At 42.8% G+C, this 24,891-nt stretch overlaps 2 protein-coding genes across 13 annotated transcripts in view; one reads left to right on the forward strand and one right to left on the reverse strand.

The window, feature by feature from the left end:
- ppfibp2b (PPFIA binding protein 2b) overlaps positions 1-13,615 on the reverse strand; it is a 94,904-nt gene extending 81,289 nt beyond the window's left edge. For all 5 annotated transcript variants that reach the window (XM_083763573.1, XM_083763570.1, XM_083763571.1 and 2 more), the window contains exon 1: positions 13,416-13,615. The gene's annotated coding sequence lies outside the window, so the exon portion shown is untranslated. The remainder of the gene's footprint in view (positions 1-13,415) is intronic.
- A 2,894-nt stretch (positions 13,616-16,509) lies between these two features.
- bmal1a (basic helix-loop-helix ARNT like 1a) overlaps positions 16,510-24,891 on the forward strand; it is a 39,082-nt gene continuing 30,700 nt past the window's right edge. For 7 of the 8 annotated variants that reach the window (XM_083763577.1, XM_083763581.1, XM_083763576.1 and 4 more), the window contains exon 1: positions 16,510-16,632. The gene's annotated coding sequence lies outside the window, so the exon portion shown is untranslated. Of the gene's footprint in view, positions 16,633-17,105; positions 17,237-24,891 lie in introns of those variants that run through there. The other variant, XM_083763578.1, reaches the window with a different exon arrangement.

The following is a 24,891-nucleotide window of genomic DNA, read 5'->3' on the forward strand; positions in this document are numbered from 1 at the left end:
AAATTGAGCCTTTGCACACGCCTGTATGGCAACAAGACAACAGAGATGGATGTCGCCATAGCAGTAAACGGGACATTTGTACTCGTACTGGCTAAATATGGCTTTAAAAAATTATGAATTTCTATCGAATATCTTAGTTACAATGAAATTGAGTTGACGTGGGGTTTTTTTTAGGGTAACTGTTGCGTTGTGGCAGTTCTTCTCCTCCGGTCACCGGCCTGGTGACCTTGTGTCCCCACTGAGATACACAGGACAAAACTTTCATGGTGACGGCCTGGGAGCCCCAGAGCGCCCAGTCAAGTGGGCTGCGCTGCTCTGATTGGTTGTTGGTCTAACCAATAGAGTCCGTTTGAATCTTTTTTTTAAACTGCCCATTGGAAGAAATCCTAACACTGAGAGGGACGAGAGACTAATATCCACACAGTGATATTAGTATGTGGCTACGTGAGGCTAGATGGTACCAACACCATGGTGCTTGGCCTAGCACAAACACCATGGTGCTTGGCCTAGCACACTGGTGATATCACATAGTCACAGGGAACCTAGACAAACACCTCTGAGTGACAATACATACAACCACAACCAGCACCGCAAGCGTTAGGCTACAGTACAGTATCATTATACCGTTTCAGAGACTATGGGCTCCATCTTGCACCACTTTGCCATTTTATTATTTTAACATAGTTCAACTAGCCGATCTACATCTACACGTTGTGAGCTTGTAGATCAGCTATTTGAACCCATTTTTTACATCCTGACAGTTTTCTGAAAAAGCTATGTTTCTATGTCAGTCGTTCTTCGATTTTTCAAAAATAGCAGACCTACAAGCTTGTATGAGCTTGTAGATCTGCTATTTTTCAATAGCTAAAGCATAACATAAAACATAATGCTAACACCAAAAGGGGTTCCCACCCAAAATGGGTTAAAAGGTTTTTTTTAAATAGTAAAACATGGCAAATAAGTTTAGGGATAAGGGTTAAGGGGTGGCGCAAGATATATAGATTTATGGGCAGTAGGATGTGGTGGAACAGGACTGGACACATTCTCATTTCCTTCCCTCATGTAAGAATAAAAAACATGTATAATAATTGTACATACAGTACATTACAGAGCAGAAAGGGGAAAGTACACCAAAAACTGCTGTAAAATAAACAGACTGGGGAAAAACAGACAGCTGAGCTGATCCGATCCGAGCTTACACTGACCGACAGAGCTCGTTGCCTGCACAACACTTAGCCTCGGCACCATTATCACAACCATGCTGTAGCTAATGACATTATTCATCATCAGACCGACTTACTGTAATCAGAAGGGGGTGGAGACATGGGAGATAATCAGTCAGAGCACTCAGTATGAACCGTACAGTTAAATTCAACAGCATATAAACAAGCGCACAAGTGTGTGGTTTTGATGTTTATGCTCATCTAAACTGTGGCCCTGGCAGTGAGTGAGTTGCACAAAAGAAATCTGTCTGCTATTCATTTTCAACAAAACAGCTCTAGTGTTTCTCTTGATGGTGCACAGGCTGGCTCTCGTATTTCATTAATAGAGACCACTTGTGTATAAATCTAGATTCTAGACTAAACCTTCCAAGGTCACTGGAGCGATAAACAGGCTGTGAGCTAATGTCTACTCTTTCTTTTTGCCGTTGACTAATCGTGGCTGTCACAACAACAGAAATTGAAAAAGAGCTATAAAGGCTGTGTTGTCTTTGAACGTGGATCTTATACTGGCCACCATTTATGAAAATGCATGCCATATTAATATATAAAATACTAGTGACAGACACAAGGGTTAAAATAATGACACTTTCCAACACTCTACTGAGTGTAGTCTAAAGTTATATTCTGAATTATGACCCACTGTGAACTAGAGAAAGTGCCCCTTGGGGCACAGGTCTCCACCAGGGCAGGTTGGGTTGTGGCCTCCGGGTGGCACTATAATAAGTGAAAAGGGTGACATTTCTTCTTATGTCTTGGATGGCAATTGGATAATTTGAGACATTTTGTTCCAAAAATTAAATGTGTTTAGCAAAGATCCACCTGTTGGTGGCGCTATAACAGGCCAAGGTGAAAAGGGTGGGATATATTCCTCAGCCTAGTAGGAACGTCTGTGAAAGATTTCACGTGAAGTGCATGCTGCGTTCATGATACATAGCTTATTTCTGGACATTATCAATCATCCTCAGAATTAATGTTCACAGAGCGCCATATGTCATCATCCAGTGGGTTACACACCGGCATTCCAAAATGGCGGTGCCTCGGAATGCCACTCTGTTCCCACCCAGGGCCGCCACAAAAATGCTCAAGATGCAATCCATTGTGGGAATTTAGAGTCGTCTTTTTTTATGTTTGGCCTAAAACAGGGGCACTTAACTCCGTTGATGTTGGTTAACCCATTTTGGGCGGAACCCATTTTGGTGTTAGCATTATGTCATGCTTTAGCTATTGAAAAATAGCAGATCTACAAGCTCGTAGCGCGCCACCGAGTGGCGCGCTACGAGCTTGTAGGTCTGCTATTTTTGAAAAATTGAAGAACGAAAACGAAACATGGCTTTTTCAGAAAACTGTCAGGATGTAGAAGACATTTTTTTTAATCTGATCTCAGGTCAAAATGGGTTCATGTTGTGAGAAAGTCAAACATTTACTACTAACAAAGGTGTGTTTGTTTGGCAACGTGGAAATCCTTTGCTTTCAGAAACCAGAATCACTGGAACTTTTACAAGGACGATTAGAGGGCTGCGCCTCTGAGGAAAGGAAATGCCAGAGAATGCATGTGAACCTGTTAACCATGAGAAGAAGGGTTAAACATTAACACCTACAAATGTTTATGTATACGCGCACACACACATACATGCACGCAAGCACACACACACACACACACAGCTCCTCATTTTCCATAGCCAGTTTAGATTAGTGTCATCAGCATGAGGGCCAGCCCTAAACCCCCCAGGGCCTCCTGTCATGCAGGGTAAATCCAACGTTGTGTGGGTGTGCTGCTTAGTTGCATCACTACTACAAGCCAAGCCAACAGGAAACACGGGAATCTCCACCAATTAACATCAACGTGAAGGAGCAAACAACATTTACCTTTAGCTTTCAAATAATTTGTACATTCTTTCTCTCTCTCTCTGCCTTTCTCTCACTACTTATTGTGAGGTCAATCTCTGAATCCATTGGGGACAAAAAAATAAACGGGGGGGGGGGGGGGGGGGGTCTCTGCTGGACATTGGTGTACTGGTTGAACTCAACAGGTTGATTTGCATTATCACTCAGTCCTATATTTAGCCCTTCCACCTCAACACGCTGGCTCACTACCAAAGGCACTTAGTTAGCGGAGTCTATGTCAGAGAGAGAGAGAGAGAGAGAGAGAGAGAGAGGATGCTTTGAGAACAACTTTGTAGAAGGAGAGAGAGAGAGAGAGTATGCTTTGAGAATAATTGTCACACACATGCATGATAATATGCATTAACTGTAAGAGTACAACTACATTTACCATCTAAAGTAATCATAACATAGCTTGATCTGCTTGCATCTTTGCCTAAGTGGGTACTACTACTACTACAACATGCCATGTTGTCTAACGGTATTCGCAGAACGAGTTTCGCCCCTCACAGTGTGTTGGTTAAAACGATACCCATGGAAAGACATCTGGTTGATTTCCAGGCCAGAAACAATGACCACGGTGCATGATGCAAGGTTCTTAATGGATACATCATAAATTATACCTGCAGGCAAACTTCCTCCACTTTTCTTCCATTACATGAATTGGAAAATAGAAAGCACAGGGACTTTCCACTTTCTCCAGTTCTTGCCCAAGAAAGCCTCCTAAAAACACCCCATTTAAAAAAACAATGAAAAATACCATAAAAGTAGCAATAAAACTAGCATATTGTATGATTGATAGGTGTAAGAGTAAGAGGTTCTTAGCTAGGAGGAGTGTAGTGGGTGGTACTGACCCAGTACCACCCAGTTCACTGTGACATTTCAGGTGCAGACTCCCTGCCTCTCTCCTGTACAGCTCCCTGGCTTTAGGGGATTCTAGATATATTGTGGGTTAACCCATTCTGACCTGAGATCAGATTCATATGAGGTTTCCACTGGACACACACTGGTCTGACGAACCCATTCTGACCTGAGATCAGATTCTAAAAATGTCAGTCGCTCTTCGATTTTTCAAAAATAGCAGACCTACAAGCTCGTATCGCGCCACTCGGTGGCGCGATATGAGCTTGTAGATCTGCTATTTTTAAATAGCTAAAGCATGACATGATGCCGACACCAAAATGGGTGCCCGGTCAGAATGGGAACACACCGGTATTCAACTTCACGCAGCTCAAGTCACTCCCTGAGCATAATGTAACTGAAGAATATTACAAACATTTGACTACAGCATGAACGGACACCTTGGGCAACCGTCAACCCACATTATTTAAGGGGATATTTCAACGTTTGGTAATTTACTCGGGCTTATGTGAACACAGTTTAAGTTTCTAAGTTTGATTCTATTTTGATATTGCGATATTCATTTTAACCATGATAGATTCATCGAAAACAACTGTTCTTCTTCTGTTGACTGATATTGTCCTTCGAATACGTGAGATGCCTGTGTTTTTTCATTTACTGTTTTCAGTTATTTTTTTAATATTTTCTCCTTTTTTTTAAGAATAAGGTGATGAAGATGACAAAGCAGGAAGAGACTGGTAAATAAATAAATAAACAAACAAACACAGGCACCTCACATATTAGGAGGACAATATAAGTCACCAGAAAAAAGGACAGGCGTTTTCAATGAGTTTGAAGTTACAATGGGTTTGTATAGGAAGGGGGCGGGGCAGCTAAAATGAATATCAATATCTAAATACTGAAACAAGCAACTTAAAAAGTGTCTGGGGTGTTCACATAAGCCTGAGTGGACGACATACAGAAGCCTGAGGCATTGAAATACCAAGCTGCCAGATGCAAAGACCAGTGTCAGCAAGTGACCACTGTAAAACAACATGTCAACACGGCTTACTGTCCATATGAAAGATGCGGACCGCCTCATGACAGCTGGAGCAGGCCAGTCAGTTAGCATTAAGCAAAAAGAGCCCATGGAAACCACTGTGATTAATGAGTTAGCCAATCAGTTAGTGTTTTCGTTCTTAAAGGGCGCACTTCACCTTCTGCAACCAGATCTTATTTTAATGATGTTTGGGAGAAAATAAACACTTTCCTGGGTAATTTGTGTTTGTAGATATTTTAGTATTTCAAAGTGTCCACTGGGCTCTCTTCCTTCCTGGACTATAATTCCCATAATGCTTTGGTGCACTGCTCCTCCTTGTGGATATGGGGAGGGCTGTCTTACTGAGGCTGCGTCCGAATTCATTCCCTATGCCCCATATAGTGCACTACTTTGGGGTTCCGCCATTTTGTTATAGTGTCCGAATATGTAGTGAGCATTTTTGCACCCTACAGTAGTGGACTGAAGTATCCCACAATGCACCGGGAATTGTAGGGAGCTCCCGCATAGAGCTCCTGATGGTCACTACAAAAACACAGCGAAGCAAATCTGCCCCATAATGCATTGCGCAAGCTCGCTCTTGAGCGCACATGCACGCGTTTGCGCACGTGCGCTGCTTCTGCATGCATGCGCTCATCGCGCTCCAACTCAGAAGAGGCAGAAGTTGAACTAGCGAAAGAACTCAACACAAATGTACTTTTTAAACTTTCGTTTTCCCCTCTTTTCTTCCCTGGCGGATCTCGAAGCTACAGATCGAGACAAATGATCTGTGCATTTATTTGAAATGGTTTTATTTTATTTATAATAAATCTACTCATTTGCAATAGTATTACTAATCTGATTCATTGTATCACCCAGGCCCAGCGCATGACGTTAGGAGAGGAATCAGTTGCTTGCTGTAGAATATATTTGTGAGATTCTTTATCCCAAACGTAGGCTAAATACATGCATGTGAGACACATATTAATTGTGTCCGAACATATGTTTTATTAATATTCATTCATTCCTGCCATGAAAAAATATGCTATCTAACATTATTTCATTGAATTGCGATAAATGCATTAAAACTTCATTGTGTAGGCAGACAAGGCAGTCATTTATTGGTCTGCTGTTTCTGTTAACACCAAACGTCCGTATTGTGAGCAGAGCTTGTAGATCGGCTACTTTTGGTAATTCTTTACCAAAAGTACCCAAGTAAAAGTATACAAGCTCACAACACGGACGTTGCGCGTTGCTTATAGATCGGCTATTTTTGCCGTATCCCCCCGCCCCAGGATTAGCGGGGGTTCATGTGGTCATGCTGCTGATATTTTTCATATAGCCTATTGTCAAGGTTGTGCACTGTTTTCATATTGCTGGATAATGGATATAGCCTAATATTAATTTATTGATAATAATCATAGGCCCATTGTTATTTTAAAATAACCTTTTTATCATAGATATATAGGCATAAATGCCTGCAAACATATTTTCATTAACCTATTTTTTCTTTATTCATTCATGAATTTAACAAACTGTCCTTGCAGGGAGGTGACAGCCTGCAGTCACTTATTTGATACAGTCTGTTCCTAGCGGAAATTCAGCCGCAGCGTTTTGACTGGTTTCTTGTAGTCAGTTGATTCTTCATATCCAAATGAGTGAAACGGCCGGGATAATTTGTTTATTTTTCAAACAGTTCTTTATGAGGCGATCTGAAAAAACCTAATGGGGATTTCATGCAAATAAAAAGTACATGAACCCGCGGAACTACAGCGCCCTCTACCGATATTGACGTCAGAGTCGGTGCTCCCCATACAGGGAGTATTGTCCGAAATCTTCACTATAGAGTCCACTAGAGTCTGGATCCCCGTATGGGGGGTAGGGAGTAGGGAACAACCCTAGCAATTCGGACGCAGCCTGAGACAGCATCGTGGTCCATGAAGTAAGTGAGCACAGTGTCCATGTCCAGTCCATGACATCATGGACACTTGGAAATACAAAAACATCTAAAAACACATGTATATTACCCATATAAAAACCCCAGGAAAGTGTTTCTCGTCTCCCAACCACCATTAAAATAAGATCTGGCCCAGGCCGTAGCGTAACGGTCTGGGCACCGGACTGGTGATCCAGTCGCGGTGTGCCGCGGGTACGACTCCCGGACCCGACACGACCTTTACCGCATGTCATCCCCCCCATCTCTCTCCCGTTTCCTGTCAGCCTACTTTCTATCCTTTAAAAAATCAATAAAAGGCGTAAGCCGCAAAAAAAAAAAAAAAAAGATCTGGTTGCAAAAGGGGTGAAGTGTCCTTGTTTTATATAGACATAGTCTGTGTAATGCCTGGGATTCGAACTCGGATCTCCTGGGTGAAAGTCCAACATCTTAACCACTAGACCAAAGGGATATATCCCTATGGACCGGGGGAGATATTAGACCTTTGAGGCCATCAGGCAGAGGCTCTGAGCACCACTCTGCTACAGTCACCCCCCTCCTCCCACGGGGAAACCCGACCCGGGTCACGGCACAAATGTAACGCCCGGGATTCGAACTCGGGTCTTCCGCATGAAGGTCCAACATCCAACAACAGAGAGGCACAGGCAGAGGCTCTGAGCCACTCTGCTACATCTGCAGTGTGCACGGACATGCGTTCGTTTAGTTAATGTTAATGTATGTACAGTTAATGTATGTCATTGTCAACAGCTGATAGTTTACTAATAAATGTATGGCCATTGGCCAGTGAGGACAATTAGAAGATGAAACACACAAACCATAGGCCACAACAGGAAACAGGAAAGTATCGGTATCAAAATGTACTTAAAGTACCAAAAGTAGAAAGCACTCAATATGTAGAATGTCCCGTTTCACAAGTTTTCAAATGTCTAAAACATATTTAGAAAATAGCAGATCTACAAGCTCACAATTGTGAACTTGACTCACTCTACTTAACTCACAATTGTGAACTTGTAGATTGTCTACATTCAAATGGTCAAAACATATATGGCTGAAGTGGTTAATGTATGTTTTGTAATAACAATCAAAATCTTCAAACTAGTATGGTAACTACAGTTACCATACTAAAAGTAGTAAAAGTATAATATTTGCCTCAGAAACGTAGTGGAGTAGAAGTAAAAGTACTGAAAACTGGAAATACTCCAGTAAAGTAAAACATACTTAAAACAAAAGTGCAGTACTTGAGTCAATGTACTAAATAATGACTGCAAAACAGAATGTGTAGCCTTCAGTGAGGCGCGTACACAGGTAGCATCCGGGCCAGCTGAATAAGGTTACACAAAGTCAAAGACTCAAACCACAAGGCTATGACCAGCGTAAAGACAGATCATATTACGGTATAACATTACAGCTACACGAGGCTCACGAGGGTCTCTCTCAGGAGCAGGTGCAGGTAAACGTCATGCATTTTGGTGATTCACACACACTCACGTGAAGACGGAGGAGACTTGAGTGATGTGAGCGAGGCATCGGGCAAGTCTGTCTGTGTCCCTTTATATACCCATATACAGTAAGTAGACCCATGATGTCATAGATTAGCCTCTTAACTACTATGGGATTTAGTATCGCACAGGGTGGGAACACTGGGGGTACAGGCAAGCAGTGTCCTTAACTCAGTCAGCATATATATCAACCTCTGTATTGTGTGTGTGTGTGTGTGTGTGTGTGTGTGTGTGTGTGTGTGTGTGTGTGTGTGTGTGTGTGTGTGTGTGTGTGTGTGTGTGTGTGCGAGCGAGCGAGCGAGACATCAATGTCTAGAACGTGCAGAAAATGACCAAAGGAACCTGGCCAGTAAGCCATTCTATAAGCACTCCCAAAAGCCACTTCCTGCATTCCATGTATCTCTGTTTATTCTAGGCTAGGGGGTGGTGAACCTCTACAGCGGCAAAACATGTCAAATGTGTTACCTTTATGAAGGCTGTATCCCCTAGTAGTTCCTTGCATGAAACACAAACCCTACAAACAAACATAAAAACTGTACACTACATGCCCGTCAGCACAGTGCAGAGTTTACTGTGCAAATTCTTGCCGTGAGAGGGTAGACGCAAAACCAACACAAAACGCAATGCACAGATTGACAAATTCCAAATCAAATATTTGAAAATAAATGTGCAAGCGTTGTAGATATAAACTAAGTAGTCGGCAATGATTGATTGATTGAATAGTTTATTAGACATAAATGTAAAAATCACACCAGTGTGAACCAAGTGGTGCAACTCCCGTGCGTCCAGCAGGTGGCAGCCATGTCACATACTTCTCTCGTTCCATGCTCACACAGACAGACACACACACAAACAAACACGTGCAAGGCATTGTAAGCTGGACGTAGAAGTGGTTTGCACCACTTAAAAACAGTAACAGAGTACAGTCAAACACTAATTCCAAAAGGGATAGCACCAAAACAAATGTCCTTGAGGTCTTGTTTCTGACGACGACGACAGTGAAATTGTCAAAACAGCTGAGCTGCTCACAGTTTACACTGTTTACTGTTTACTGTGTACTCTCTCCTTTCATCCTCTCTCATCCTGTTCCCGGCTCTATGTTCTCCCTGTTTGAAGAACTGCATCAGACAGAATCTCCCAACTACACAATCTCTCCATTCTTTCCCTCCCTTGGTTTACGCTCTGCGGCTCTGCCTCTTCCATGAAATCTGTTAGAGGTTTTCCCACATTGCCAGGGCACTCTACCTCCACCCCTGTCCTTCTCTGCTTCCTCCAACCCTGTGTTCTTTCACCCACTTTAACCCCCACCACTACCACCTCTTCTGAAATCTGTATAGCTCCTCGTTCCTGTTCAACAGGTTCTCCAGTCTGTTCCTCCTTTCCCACCCTCCCGCTCTCTACATTACTCTGCATTTTGTTAGGTTTGGTACTGTTTAGGACAGGTCTAATCTGGAGAAATACGTCTATACCGCAATACTCACACTCCCGTCTCAGAATCAACCCAGGAACGACCCATCCATTGTGTGTGAGACAACTCCAGTTGAGAGACAGAGAGCGAGAGAAAGCCAGACCGAAAGAGAGACAGAGAGGCAGAGAGAAGAGAGAGAGAGAGGCTTGGGTGGGCCCTTGTGTAGCTAATGAAGTAAGAAGGTTAGAATGGTCTTGCTTGCTAGTGCTACTAACATCATTAAAATAAGCAGTCTTCAGCCTCAACACACAATAATGCACAGCAGGTGCTACTCTGTACATTTGCACTCCGTTGCACGCACGCACACGCACACGCACACACACAGTAGCAAATAGAATGTGAATCATACTGTAGAAAATTGAAACTGTCCAGACATGAAACCATGATGCTAGTCATGCTGAAGGCAGGAGGCTCTATACACAACAATAGTGATATCTGTTTAATTGTTGGCTCCGCTCCTCCTGACGCACAATGTCATTCTACCAGTTTCACAATCACTCACTGTTTCCCTCTGAACGCAAGGACTGCTGAGGGGGTGCAAGGACACAGAGTAGACGAGGGCGAGTATCGGTCTGCTGTGGCTCTGCCTGTCTGTTAACCACAAAGCTAATTATTTACATTGCGTTTTACTCCACTTTCCTCTCGTCCACTTTCCTCTCTCTCTCTCTCTCCCTCTCCCTGTGCATTATTTGCCATTTCACCACTTCCCGTCTTCATCTCCACCTCCCTCTGCTCTGCTCTTCCTCAAGCCTCAAGGCACTGCCTCATTCCAGACAAACCAGAGTATGTGAGTTTCTCTCCCGAGGCAGGCTTTCCTCCTCCACCTGTTTCACTCATCCCTCATTATGGTCTAAAAAGCCTATTCATACGGCAGTTTTAGGTGATGAGGTGACCACTTTTTCGGTGGTCATACTCCAGTCACCGAAAGTGACTGGAGTATGAATAGGCCTTAAGTTACCTCGTCTGTCTAGGACCCAAAGGATCAGAAGAGCAGAGATCCTCTTTTCGGAGCATTCATTCATTTACTTCAGTGGCTCTGGGCCAAATCACAAATGTGTGGCAACCAGGTATAGCTTAGAAAATCGATGATACAAAGATTAGATGTCAGGCAATATTTATAGTCAGAGTTGGACCTACAGTATACTCCACTGAGAATCGTAGCAAGAAAGTAACCAACTTCACTCTCTCTCTCCCTCTAAGCAAACACATGAGTTGACCCTGCGAACTTGTCCTTTGTCTCTCACTCTCCTAATGTGATATTTCCACAAGCATCCCTTCATTCTTTCTACGGCTACAGAGTCTCAGCATCTCTCTGTACTTCCCAGAATACAGTCCTGAGTGTTAACTCATTTAGCCTTGTAGTTCTGCAGAGGACAATTAGATAGAAAACATAAAAACATATAGCAGCAGTGAGAATCTGTGTAGGCTTCTCTTTCTTTCCCTTCCACCCCCTCTATGACTATTATTTTTGTATCTATATCTATAGTAATACATTACTTCCCAAGTACCCAGATCCCACAGACATTTTTCTTTTCCTCTCCTCCCTTTCTCTTAACCCATTCTGACCGGGCACCCATTTTGGTGTTGGCATCATGTTATGCTTTAGCTATTGAAAAATAGCAGATCTACAAGCTCATATCGCGCCACCGAGTGGCGCGATACGAGCTTGTAGGTCTGCTATTTTTGAAAAATCGAAGACACTTTTAGAATCTGATCTCAGGTCAGAATGGGTTAATAATGAAACTGTCAGGATGTAATAGACATTTTTAGAATCTGATCTCAGGTCAGAATGGGTTAAATTATAATATAACAAGTAATATCAAACAATATTTAATAAACTTCAGTCATCTCACTCAGTCAGCTTGCTTCCATTCCTAATCATTCTGTCCGCTCTGGTCTCTTCTCTCTCTCTCCCCGTTAGCAAGCAGAGGATTAAGGTTCTGCTTGTACACCAATAGTAAATCTTTTTTATTCTGTGCTCTGGGCTTTCCTGCGCCCTCTCCCTCTTATTCTTCTGCCTTCCTCTTGCATATCCTTCCCCGTTTCTCTTTCAAAAATCACACCCGTGTGAAGTGAGTGGTGCAACTCCGTGTGGGGGTGGGTCGGAGGTTCCAGACCCACAGGAACGCAGATTCCGGCGAGCCGCCCTGTGTCCGAAACGGTTGAGAAATGAGAGTTACCGTGTGGGGGTCCCTCTACTGTACTGTACTGTACTGTACTGTAACACCCGAAATCACCATATATACAGTTAATATGTGCATGTGTGTTTGTGTGTGTGTTAGGTTGCGCACAGGTGGTGAAAAACAACCATGCTGTTTTCGTGCTCAGACGCACCCACCCACCCACCCACCCAGCCAGCCACCCACCCAGCTCCGTAAGGAGCACCACTCAAATCAGGAGATTACCATAGCCTACATTATATGACTACCATGTTGTTATAGGGAACATTCAAACTGATTTATCATCTGAACTGATATGGCTGAAGACAAAAACACAATTTCTTAAGGGATAGATGAAATCAAATTCAAAGTGTGTGTGTGTGTGTGTGTGTGTGTGTGTGTGTGTCTTTACCAACTTTCCAAATACAACTCTATCGTCCTTATGCTCCTTATCCCTTAGAATATTGTTCAGCAAATACTTTCATTTCAATGTTTTTCAGTCGTGTCTTTTTGACGACATTAGGTATTGATGAGAGGCTTCAGCACATTGTATCTGAAGGCAGGCCGAGTTCCTTGATTCAGTCGGCAGCCACAAAGACTTACCCCATATTCACAGCCCTTTCATGTGTGTGTGTGTGTGTGTGTGTGTGTGTGTGTGTGTGTGTGTTAACAAAATGAATGAAATGATTCAAATGATGTGAGACACATGAGCATCAGCAGTGATAATAGCATCAGCAGCCTCCCCCCTCCCCAACAGTCAGAATTTAAATTGATGGTGTGCAATAACACAGCTTGCCCAGTGACGCTTTACAACGTTTATCAGCACCATGCTGACAAAACAGAACAACTGGAGAGAAGATGAGAGTCACAATCACATCTATTATCCTACTGTGTTCAATTCATGTCCATGAATGATGCAAGACAATTTTCGTTATTCTGAATAAAAAAACAACGAAGTGCGCACACCAGTAAACATAAACAACCTGTCCTGAAGTAGGCTGCGCAAGTTATGGGCATGCTTTAGGTGTGTAGCCTACTTAGTTTTTTCGTTAAATCAAGTTCAGACAGGTACGTATTCAGAAAATTACAGGTATTAGCTAGCTGCTCATCTCATCTGTTATGGCCCCTGCGCACCTGTAGAATATGCAAATTCATTGGTATGACAATGACTTTCTGTTTCAGCTCAACGACACCGCATCTAACTGACACTTTACTGACAATATGCAAAACGGCATGGTAAAATAATTCGGTGGGTACGCTATATGATTCATTGAAATTCTCAACTTGCACGTGCAGACAAACTTTTCGTTGCTCAAGAACAACAAGCTATAGTCATGACTCATGTTAATACTTACGATATCCAAGTCCTCTGGAGAGTTATTCCAACACCAAATCCTTCATTCAGCGTGCTGGAGGCAGATAATGTAACTTGTTGTTGTCTGTTCCTATTGTGCAATACACGTACAGTTTAGGCACAGACCACACGGCGCTCGAGCAAAAGAGAGAAAGAGCACTGTCTCCTTGACGTTTGTCTGCGGGTTTTGGACTCCAACGCGTCGCGTCTACTCCGCGTTCTTCTCTTCTGCGCGCTTTCTCCCAAGGCTTTCTCTCAACAGGCACCTGCGCCTACTAATGTGGGCGTGCACAACCGACACAGCATACGGTACAAGCGGGTAGCCTCTAAACTTGCAAATGCATGCTGATTATTGCGGGGTCGTCATAGATCTGTATGGAAATCACAAAAGATAATTTCAGTGTTATCTAAAACTTTCCGAATACTTTTTTTGTAGACCTATAGCGGCTAGCGCCTACTAATGGAAATGGAAGCCCTGCCCCATATCGTTTTATGTTCCCCAATCCCAAAGGCCAGCAACCACAGATTATCCTCTCATATATAGTCTATTTTAATTTATTTATGGTTTATTATTATTATTATTATTATTATACTTAGTTACGTAGGCCTACTTATTATAAGTAAGTAGACCTATAGCCTACTTAATTAGGCCTATACTTAAATTGGATATTTTATTGGGGCAACTTTGTGATTGTGAGAAATCGAATCTGGCACATTATGCGCATTATAAACAGCTGGGAGGTTTTTAAGACGTTTAAAAAACAGGTGGCTTGCGCACATGCAGTCCCTCGTTGGTGCTGGACAAAAGGAAAAAGGAGAAGTCCGCACACAGCCTAAACTCCAGATTTTTAAGACGACACAACATTGCCACCCAGTGACAGAACAAATGTAGCGCACTAGTCTTTGGGTTTTTCACACATCAGCACATGACATAAATGAGTGAAGCTTTTATGCAAGAGAGTTTTGTCAACTGTCCATAGTTTGAGAGAACCCGTTCTAAACTTGAGAAAATAAAATGTACCAAATATACGAGGAAATACTTCTGTAGTCTACAATAAAATCAGTCCCAGGGGCCAGGGCCAGGGGGACGGACCCTAGTCTACTCTACTGAACGGAACTGATTATTTCACCAGCACTCACAGTCACACACCTAAATAAAATGTAATATAATATCAGAATGATCTTATGATCTATTTTGAAATTAACAGAATCATCAGTATGTCCCTTTAATTTATTTTCTTGATTCTGATATGGTACTAAACGTGAATGTTTTTGTGTGTGTCTTGTTGGGAGGGGGGGGGTGTACAGACTATAGTAGCCTACAGCGAGCGAGTCCGTCTTTCCTCCTTTTTGGCCACTCTAAGCACCAGTACCGCAACAGCACGAATATATGCGCAGCAAAATCGAAGCAGCGCCAGGCGGGCGGCTCTCTTAGTCTGTTGACGGTAAAGGGTCACCGAGTACGTTCTGTACATTCTGAGGATACAGGGGAGGGCACTATAGGGGACTGGCGCATCTGGGCAGTGTGGGCACATGGGCACCCTATTTTGTACAAAATGTTCAAAGTAAAATATTAGAAAAAAGGTAGAAAAAAGTAGGCTAAACATGCATGTTACCAGACTTAATTTATCCTTCTAGTGGCACATCTGCAAAGCTTTCTTCACAAATGTGTCTATTATAACATAAATTTGTTCCAACCCAACTCCCTTGGGACACTTTGTGACAGCTGCTGAAAGTTGGGGTACCATTAAACAACCAATATAAGGCAAGTAGCATGTGACATGTCAAACTAGGAGGTTTTCATGATGCTGAATCCATTCCAAGCATTAGTTTTACACGAAAATACTCCTTGGGCTAAATTCGGCCATAGCCACTTGCCCTAATGTGTCCAAATGTGCTGATTTCATTTCATGGGCATTTTTAGGCGAAGAAGTGTTTTTTGTGCAATACTAATGCTTGCAATGGATTCAGAATCATGCAAACCCCCTAGTTTGACATGTCACATGCTACATAAAGTATAATGAAATTTGGAAATTGTAGCCTTATATTGGTTGATAATGGTATACCCCATCTTTCAGCAGCTGTCACAAAGCTTCCCAAGGGAGTTCGGTTGGAACAAATATGTGATTGTAGACACCTTTATGAACACATCTGTGAAGAAAGCTAGTGTTGGTAAGCATTTTCTTTTGCAGATTTGCCACACATTTTGCTAAAAGTGTATGCCCCAAAATGACTGAATATGCAGATTTTGTAGAAATTCGTATAGCAATTGTAGAAATATTAGACCATTTATATTGTCGAATGTTTTAAGCAGCCTATATGCTCTAATCATGCGGCTACTTTGCTTTATACATTGCCTATAGTTTAGATTTTGTAACATTTTGGAGAAAGAAATGCCAATTTAACATTGTGGTGCCCACTCTTCCTTGGTGCCCAGCTATCCTGGCTGTTACCCATTCGGATATCTATTATATATACCTGCATATATAATGGTGCAGAATGGGCATACTCCTGAATCCTGATGTGTGTGTCTGTCTGATGTCATGTATCTGTGCATCACACTTGTACTCCTGTGTCTGTCTTTCTGCCTGTATATATACTTCCAACAGGTCAACAGGACTTAACTCCCTCATAAAATCCTTTAAATCTGAAAAATATCTAATAAAACTATACTTTTCACACATTTCCCCCATTATTGTATAAAGCTATTAGACCAGGGGTCAGTAGAAGTCCAAGTTCCAACTCAATTGGATGGTTAGAGACTTTAAGCTATAGGCCAAGGGCCATAATCCTGATGGCCTACAAAGTCATGTGCACTGTTCCAACACGCGCGGGGTGGGGGGGGGGTAGGTGGGGTTGGGGGGCACCCGCATACACACATAATACATAAACACGTCACACACACGCCCCAGTGACACACACCAACGCACAATTAGCCTTTGCATTCCTGTTCCACCCTGGTTCTCGTTGGCCGACGCGTGCGCCTGTCACAATTCTCCTTGCCGAACCGTTTTCCGATTGGCCAGGGACGCGCCTACGTCGCTTCCCCGAGCGCCATTGGCCGAAAAACTAGGTTAGTGGTGCGACAGGCATGACGATGAAGAGAAACTGGGTCACCGATTGAAAAGCGTTTATGACACGTTTGTGTGGTTGCTATTACATTACATTTCTACCCCACAACGAGGCTCAATGGATAGAGGCGATAGACCCCATCAAACGTGAGTATAGAACGAACGCCTTATATCTACATGGTTTATGCTGGTTTAACGCAGATATGGTTGAATCCGTTAGATCATATAGAATTGGTCCACGGTGGGTCGGGGGAGCGTCGATGTTTTCCCCGTGCCTGCGCTGTGCTGCTGTGGTCATGTCAGTGTGGTTTTCTAGAGCAAGGAGGAGGGACATTTAGCGAGAGCTGGCCAAGTCCATTTTCTTGACAGCTTGTTTGTTATATAGCAGGCAAAAGGCTAAACTACTAAACCTGAGCAATAGCTGCGCTAAATTGTGTCCCACCACGGGTAAAAGGTGTCTATAAAAACGACCACATTCGGGGCTGTAGCTGTAGTAGCGATGTGTATTACACAAGAGTGTGCAGTGCATGTGGAAGGACGCGCGTGCATTATGTGGGCTCGCCTCGGCTCGAACGAATAACGTCCAGTTATGGGGTGCGCTATTGTTGACCATTATTACCAATGCCAGCACTGTGGGCTATGTTGTAAACAGGCCTGGATTGGATGGCTGGCACACGATCTCTCTATCAGACAAGACAACAACAACAACATCCACCTCATCCCCGGCTCGTACACAAGAAACAACAAACCGGTTCGAGCTTTCAGTGTGGATGTATTTTAGAGCAATTCTTGTAATGTATTGCAATAATTGCATGTGTAATGCAACATGCAGAACTGAAGAACAGCTAGTGTTTTTAGCCCATGGTTGTGTGTGTGTGTGTGTGTGTGTGTGTGTGTGTGTGTGTGTGTGTGTGTGTGTGTGTGTGTGTTTATCAATAGAGTACGCAGCAGCGTTACTGTATAGTAAGTAAATTGTGTCATAGCCCAATAATACAGTATTGTCTGATGATCATAAATATGATGTGTCTTATCGTATGATCATAATTTAGTCATAAATAATGTAAATTATGTCGTACAGTAGCCATCATCATGATATGAAGTGTAATATAGCCTACAGTATGTCGTACATGTAACATCATCAGTCACTTACAATCTTATACATCATGTGTCATACAGTGATAATAATGTGGCATCATTTTTGACAGAATGTGGACACATTCACCCAACAACCAAGTCAGTGCCTGTTTAGTGTAGTCTAGGTTTGTTTACATTATGCTTAATTGCAAACAGTTGGTTAGTTTTTATGTTTTGTTGTTGTTGTTATTATGTGAACATCTTTGATACCGTATCTCCTCATAGTTCTAGAACAAGCACAGCATGTGTTTTTGATTTCAAAAAGCATTTTATTTACTTTTAACATCAGATTATTCTTAAACAGTGTGGGAAAAACCGCCCTCTTCCACACCAAGAAATATATTCATTTTAACCCAAGATTTGAGCTAATGTTGTCATTGTTGTTAACCTCATAGTACTAACTACAGCACTAGTGCTTATCAGCACTTATTAGTCACTTGCCACGAAGCCAGAGCTGATAAAACATGTTGTGAGTTCAGTGGGGAATCTGGAGATATGATAAGACGAAGGTATTGCTTGTTTGGCTGCCGACATTTAAAATGTCTCACCAAAGGTATACATTAGCAGGTAACTTTCAAAATTTGTTTCAATTTAAACCGTACATATTTAAATATCATATAGTACAGTTCAGGAGATCGCACACCGAGCACAGCACTCCCTGTGGTGGTGGACTTGTGTGTCGAATTTGAAGTTGGTGGGGCAAACGGTTCTCGAGTTACGTGCAGGATTACAGATGTACAGTTGTACACATGTACACACAGAAACGTGGCGCATTTATAGATAGATGTGGTGTAAGAGAACAGTTGACCCAAACTATAAGGTTATGCAGATTATTATGAATATTTCAGTTGGTTGTCCAACTTGTCCATCTCTGCTCTATTATATATTTTACAGTGAGATTGCACCACCATATTCTTGGCTATCCCTGTAGGATATAAATGAAATAAACTTCAAGGATACTAGTTTAGTGTTTGATGTCTAGAATGCATGCTGCAGGATTGAGGGCACATCATGTGAAATTATTGTGAGTTTGTTTGTTGATGGCCTATAGAGAACATAAGATAGTGAACAAAACAAACTTTGTCAAAGTCTTTGATCAGAACAACATCAGCATATGTGTGTTGCCTATAAAGTATTATGATGTTTTAATGTATGTGGCATTGCCAGTATAGAATTGTTCCAAATTCGTCTTTGATTGACTTCACATCATAATGATGAATCTCAGTGAATGTATACGGGAGCTTATGTTAATGATGAATCTCAGTGAATGTATACGGGAGCTTATGTTAAAGTTGTTCCACTACTAGTAATTGAACTGGAATTGGTTGTCGTTGTCACCGTGACCATCGCAATTTTACCTTCACGAAACAGTGTACAGTATGTTAGCTATAGCTTCCAGCACAGCACCTCGAGCATCTTAATGAATATAAGTCAAATAATATAGCTACAAGCAGCGATAAGGCGGGACTAAGCCGGAAGGCAATAAGCAATAAGAACAATATGCACAATAAGCAATAGAAACATGGAAGACCATGTAATTGTGACGGGTCGGTTTTAATTGTGGGAGCAAGGGTTCTTGAAGACTTGAACCCATGACCTTGTGTTCCAAAGGCAAGCGCTCTAATGACTGAGCTATCTGGACACAATCACTTATTACATTGTAAACAGCAAAGTCATTCAGTGTTTTTGATAACAATTGTGTGTCCTGGTTTTTGGGATCATTGTCCATTACTGCAGGTTTAAGCAGGGCGGAATATCTGAGGGCGGAGCTTACTGGTCAAAGTCACAGATGTGTTCCCCATGAGTCAAGGAACATGTGGAAACAAGTGCCATAACCTTTGGCCAATCGGAGTAATACTGGTTTCAGTGTATTTGGCATGACCCTCGGGCCTCTACCATACTTTAAAGGGCCAGAGGTCAAAAACACGTTACTTGTTCGGCATGAGGAGACGCATATGTGTATCAAAGTTTTATTGCCGACGGTCAAACGGTTCATGAGTGGTCAAAGTTTGCATTTTCATTTAAGTGCTATAGTGCCACCCTTTGGCCAATGGTCGTGGGCTTCGCATCCTCACCGTTTGGCATGGCCCTCTACCATATTCCTGCACGATTCAGCCAGAACTGCTATTTTTTGCAGAAGAAAAAATAACAGGCAAAAACAATAAGGGATCAAGTATTCCCTTCGGGACTGCTTGGTCCCTTAATTATATTGAGTGCAGGCTACAGAATATGAAGTCCAGCTTGAATCAATTACCCTCTGCAGAGTATTTACAGGGAAGAAGGGGAAATTTGTTTTGTATAGACTAGAGTGGATATTTCTTTACAGGCCTGATTTTAGTTGATCTTATTCTTAGGTTAGAATTTAAGTAATTTTCCATTGTATGTGGTCTTTAATTCAAGTAATGGCTATGTTATAACCACTTGGCATAATTACTAGCCTATGATAATGATCCTCTTGCTTCAAGTTCACTAAAAAGCACCAACATCAACAATGGTGCTCTGTGAAAAGGTCCACAGCTCTTACAGGGAGGCCTTTTGGCAACAGTGACAGTGATGTCATTGCCAGGGAGGGAGTCAAGGTGGCAGGCAGGGTCCAGTGTTTCCAAGATCTTGATCTATGAGGGTCGGTTGATTTATTAGTTACGTTTTGTTTAGCCTTGATGAGCCGTGCCGTTGCTTTAACAATGAACTTGAAATGCCAGAGCGGTGACGGCGACATCGTAATGGGACATTTCCCTGATGAGGAATGACAACGAACATGGGCCAATGGGTAGAAGTGAATTAACATTGAGGGTGTGAGAGAGGAATGTAATGAGTTTCCTTGTCTCCCAGTCCATTGACCAAGTGATGATTTATAATGAGCTGATTTGATATTTACTCACTGGGTGGTTGCATGAAATGATTCACAGAATGACCGATTATATGACTGCCTACTGTCAGAGTAGGAGTTGTTTGTGATGATGAGGAAGACTAAGTGGGTGGTTGAACTTGCTGAATGCATATGCCTACTTCATTGATTGGATCACTGGCCAACCTGATAAGACAGCTGGTAGAGAGATGGCTGGCTACTGACATACTGAGTGGGCGTAAAATACAAAGCAGGGCAATGAAGAGGAGTATGTGGCTGCAAATTGTCTGGTTGATTGCTGACTGAGTGACGGAAGTCGAATTCACTATAGTAAGAGACTACACCTCTACTTAATAACAGTTTATTGAAACGTGATGAGATGAAAGTGGAACGGGGTGAGGAAGTTAGGAACCCAAGGTTAGGGAGAGACTCAGGGTGGGGGCGTAGTCTCAGGAGCAGACAGCCATTGTTGCTCTACTTGGGGAGCGGTCTGTCGTCTCTGCTCCGTCAAAAATAGCAGATCTACAAGCTTACAACATGTGTTGTTTTTATAAGCTTGTAGATCAACTATTTCCACTATTTTGTACATTAAGAAAAAATATTTTTAAAAAGTCAGTGATCTCTTTGTATATTTAAGTCATATCTGCCCTGTGCAATTTTTTATTACGAAACCTAAAATGCAAACAGAAATACAAATTGTAACCTTCCAACGATCAATGCAAAAAAACACAATTAAGTCGTTAATCGCAATTATTTCCCTGACAATTCATCGTCAACTTAAATTTGTAATTGTGACAGCCAGGAGCCCTAAGTGTATGGTTAGGTCTGGTTGATTGCTCACTAAGTGACGATAGCAGAAGTAGACTAGCCCTGCATGGCGGCGGATGGAAATGAGCCTGGCTGGTGTGACTGTGACACCAGAGAGACGGCCTGACCCAGTTTCCTCCTCCCCTGCACCAGGTCCATTCAGTGTTTAGTCATGACACTGTGTTTTCTCCTTCTAGCCCAGAGCTTTGTCCCAGTAAAACAGTTTGCCGAGCCTTTCCTAACCTACTGCTCCGCAACCTAATTCTTCACGATGGCGCTCAAATGTAGGATTTGTCAACACGCCTGTCTGTCCGTCCGGGTTTCTCATTACAGATCAAAACGTAACCCACCCAAAATATTGCATTTGATCAAATCCTATAGGGAGAACTCCTTTGAAATATTCAGTGATTCAAAAGGAGTTTTTGGCTCCGGAATGCCTTTCATTTCCCCAGGAAGGCTTACGTTTAAGGCTAGGTTATTGAGCTCGATCTCCTACTAGAATTTATCCTATAAACAATTTAATATAGGTCTAGTTTTTCCCACCAATTTTGGAGCTCCAAAAAGAACTGAACCGGTTCCCATTGGGAACCAACCGGTGGAAAGGGGGTCATACTGTATGTGACATGCTGCATGTTACAGCATAGTCAGATGACACTGAAAACAGGAATGAGACATTATAATTACCCCAGGTGAAGGAGCTTAACTATCTCTGTGTCTTGTTCACGAGTGAGGAGAGGACGGAGAAGATCAGCCGGAGAATCGGAGCGGCAGGGGCGGTATTGCAGTCGCTGTACCGCACTGTTGTGTCGAAAAGAGAGCCGAGCCAGTAGGCTCTGTCTACCGAGCAATCTTTGTTCCTACTCTCACCTACAGTATGGTCATGAAGTGTGGGTCATGACTGAGGGCGAGAAGCGACCAAGGGGCGAGGTCACGTGCATGCCATGCAAACGCCTCGTTGACAGCAGACTGCTGGGCGAGCGCTGGCGCTTTGGCATGGGGGATCAGATCAACATGGAATGAATTCTGTACTGGCCATATAAGGAGCATGTATGTCTTGAGTGTACAGGGTTTGATGAGGTCAGATCAACATATGGAATGTCAGAACAGGTCAGCTCCATACAGTAGCCTACTGTATATGGAGATCTAAGGATGGTAGCGGGGACATTCTCTTGAGTGTACAGGATCTTATGAGGGCCCTACATTTTCGGGCCTGTTGAGAACTGTAGTTTTCGCCGGGAGCGGCTGTACTAATAACTTTGGGGCATGTCCGTCTAGAGTTTGAAGGGACAGGTGGGCCTGTTGAGAACTCTAGTTTTTCGCTGACTGCCGGGGCGCGGCTGCACTAATAACTTTGGGGCAGGCCCGTCTAGAGTTTGAATGGACAGGTATAAGTCAAAAGGGAGACATCGAAGAGGAAGGATGGATGGGGAAGGATCAACATATGGAATGTCAGAACAGGTTCCGTCATATATCCATATATGGAGATCTAAGGGTTTGAGGTCAGCTGTAGAGTTGCTGCATGGCCAATATTGATGACATTGATGACATATATGGGGGCTTGCCTGGGGTGACCAACCAACCAACCAACACACACACTGACAGGAAATACGCGGGAAATAAGCTTTTGTTTGAATAAAATCAATTGAAAACCTAAAACGATCAAGAATAAAATCCTGTTTTAGCCTTAAGGCCCAAACCGCACCAATGCATCTCCTTGCAACAGAACAGTTTTAGGGAAGTTGTATTTATACAACGCAGTTTCGGGAGAAGAGACCTCCTTCCGCTTGACCTTAACCACTCCTCCCTCATTATCAACAACTCCTACCGCCTTATCAAACTCACCTGCTTTTCATTATCACCCGGCCAATCCCCGGTGCAATCACAACAGTATAAATACCACTTGCGATCTCTCAACCAAGTTGTTTGTTCTGTTCCACGACAGGCCAAACATGGGTTGTGAGTACTGCACTTGTAGATCGGCTATTTTCACTATTCTTCAAATTCGCCATCCTCCTCCACCCCAACCTTCCGCCTCGATTCTCTAGGAATCCAGGGGGGGCAGTGACGGAGCAGAGACGACCAACCGCTCATTCAGAGTAGAGCAAAGATGACCGTCAGCTCCAGAGACTACGCCCCCACCCTGAGTCTCGCCCTACCTTGGGTTCCTCACTCCACTCCGCATTCATCTCACTCTGTTTCATTCTGTTTCTCTTACTAGTGAAAGGACATTGCAACTGCCATTGGGGACAATGATTTCATGCAACTACATGAAACTACTCGCAAACCGTTTGATTGCAAAGGAGTTGCATGGTGAATCATTGGTGCGGTGTGGGCCTAATTTATTGACCCATTATGACTGACAAAAATAGTAGAACACACTCTGTTTATTGGATATGACTTGATGCATGCAGGCCACATGCTATGTTACCAACCTGTCACTTATTTAATGACTAAAATAATGAGGGAAACAATCAGCCATTCACTCTGAATGAAAAACTTGATTTAATTTAATGAAAGCAATGGTCTTCTCAGCTCTCCCTTAAAGCCTCACTACATCCCAGGGCTTGACATTAAAAACACCCTGAGGGCCCGGGCCTATTTAATCCATTAATAAAATGTGCACCTCTAGGCTTACTGACGATGGATCAGTTTTCATAGCACTAATTTGACGGAGATTATGAATCTCCGTCTCGGGCACATGACCGTGCACTTGAACTTGCCGGTGATTTACGTCATGGGCCCCGATGGTGTTAAATTTTTGAGGCACTTGTCCTTCGGACCTTCGGACAAGTACATTTCCCATTCACTTGTCCGGGCACACAAGTCACTTGTCCGGAGAAGGGGTCATCAACATGCAGGCTTGTGATGGACATTTTCCTCAACCAAAATGTTTGCCACGGACATACAAAATGACTAAATACAAAATGCATACTAGTCCAGTAAGTAGACACAATGAAGAAAAGCACACTGCTCTTAAAGCTGTGTTTTAAAACACTTTCTTTTCAAGCAACGTGAACTCGTGAAGTGGTTTTGAAAGAAGCATGTTACGGTTTCCTCAACCCTTTGTACAAAGCTGAGAGTGAAGGCGCAAATGGAGCAATTTGTAATTCACTAAATTACTTTAATAGTCAAGTGTATAATAGTTACTATTTCCATGGCCATCTCTGTACTTTTGTCTACTTTCTACTTCAACTTCTTCCCTTTCTATATTGAGGTAATTGCTTTGAACTTTTCAAAGCATTAAAGACAATCAGAGACAGTGGCAAGAATTGCGCAGTTGAGACGAATAACCATTAGTCCATAGTCCATATACTAATGATCCATAATGTATAAATCATGGATAAGTGGTCAGGACAAAAAAGGCCTTTTTGTCCTGACCACTGAGGAAAATGTCCATCACAAGCCTGCATGTTGATGACCCCTTCTCCGGACAAGTGACTTGTGTGCCCGGACAAGTGAATGGGAAATGTACTTGTCCGAAGGTCCGAAGGACAAGTGCCTCAAAAATGTAACACCATCGGGGCCCATGACGTAAATCACCGGCAAGTTCAAGTGCACGGTCATGTGCAAATTAGTGCTATGAAAACTGATCCATCGTCAGTAAGCCTAGAGGTGCA

This window comes from Protomyctophum parallelum (genome assembly GCF_964188405.1).
Source record: "Protomyctophum parallelum genome assembly, chromosome: 4".
Classification (NCBI taxonomy): Eukaryota; Metazoa; Chordata; class Actinopteri; order Myctophiformes; family Myctophidae; genus Protomyctophum; species Protomyctophum parallelum.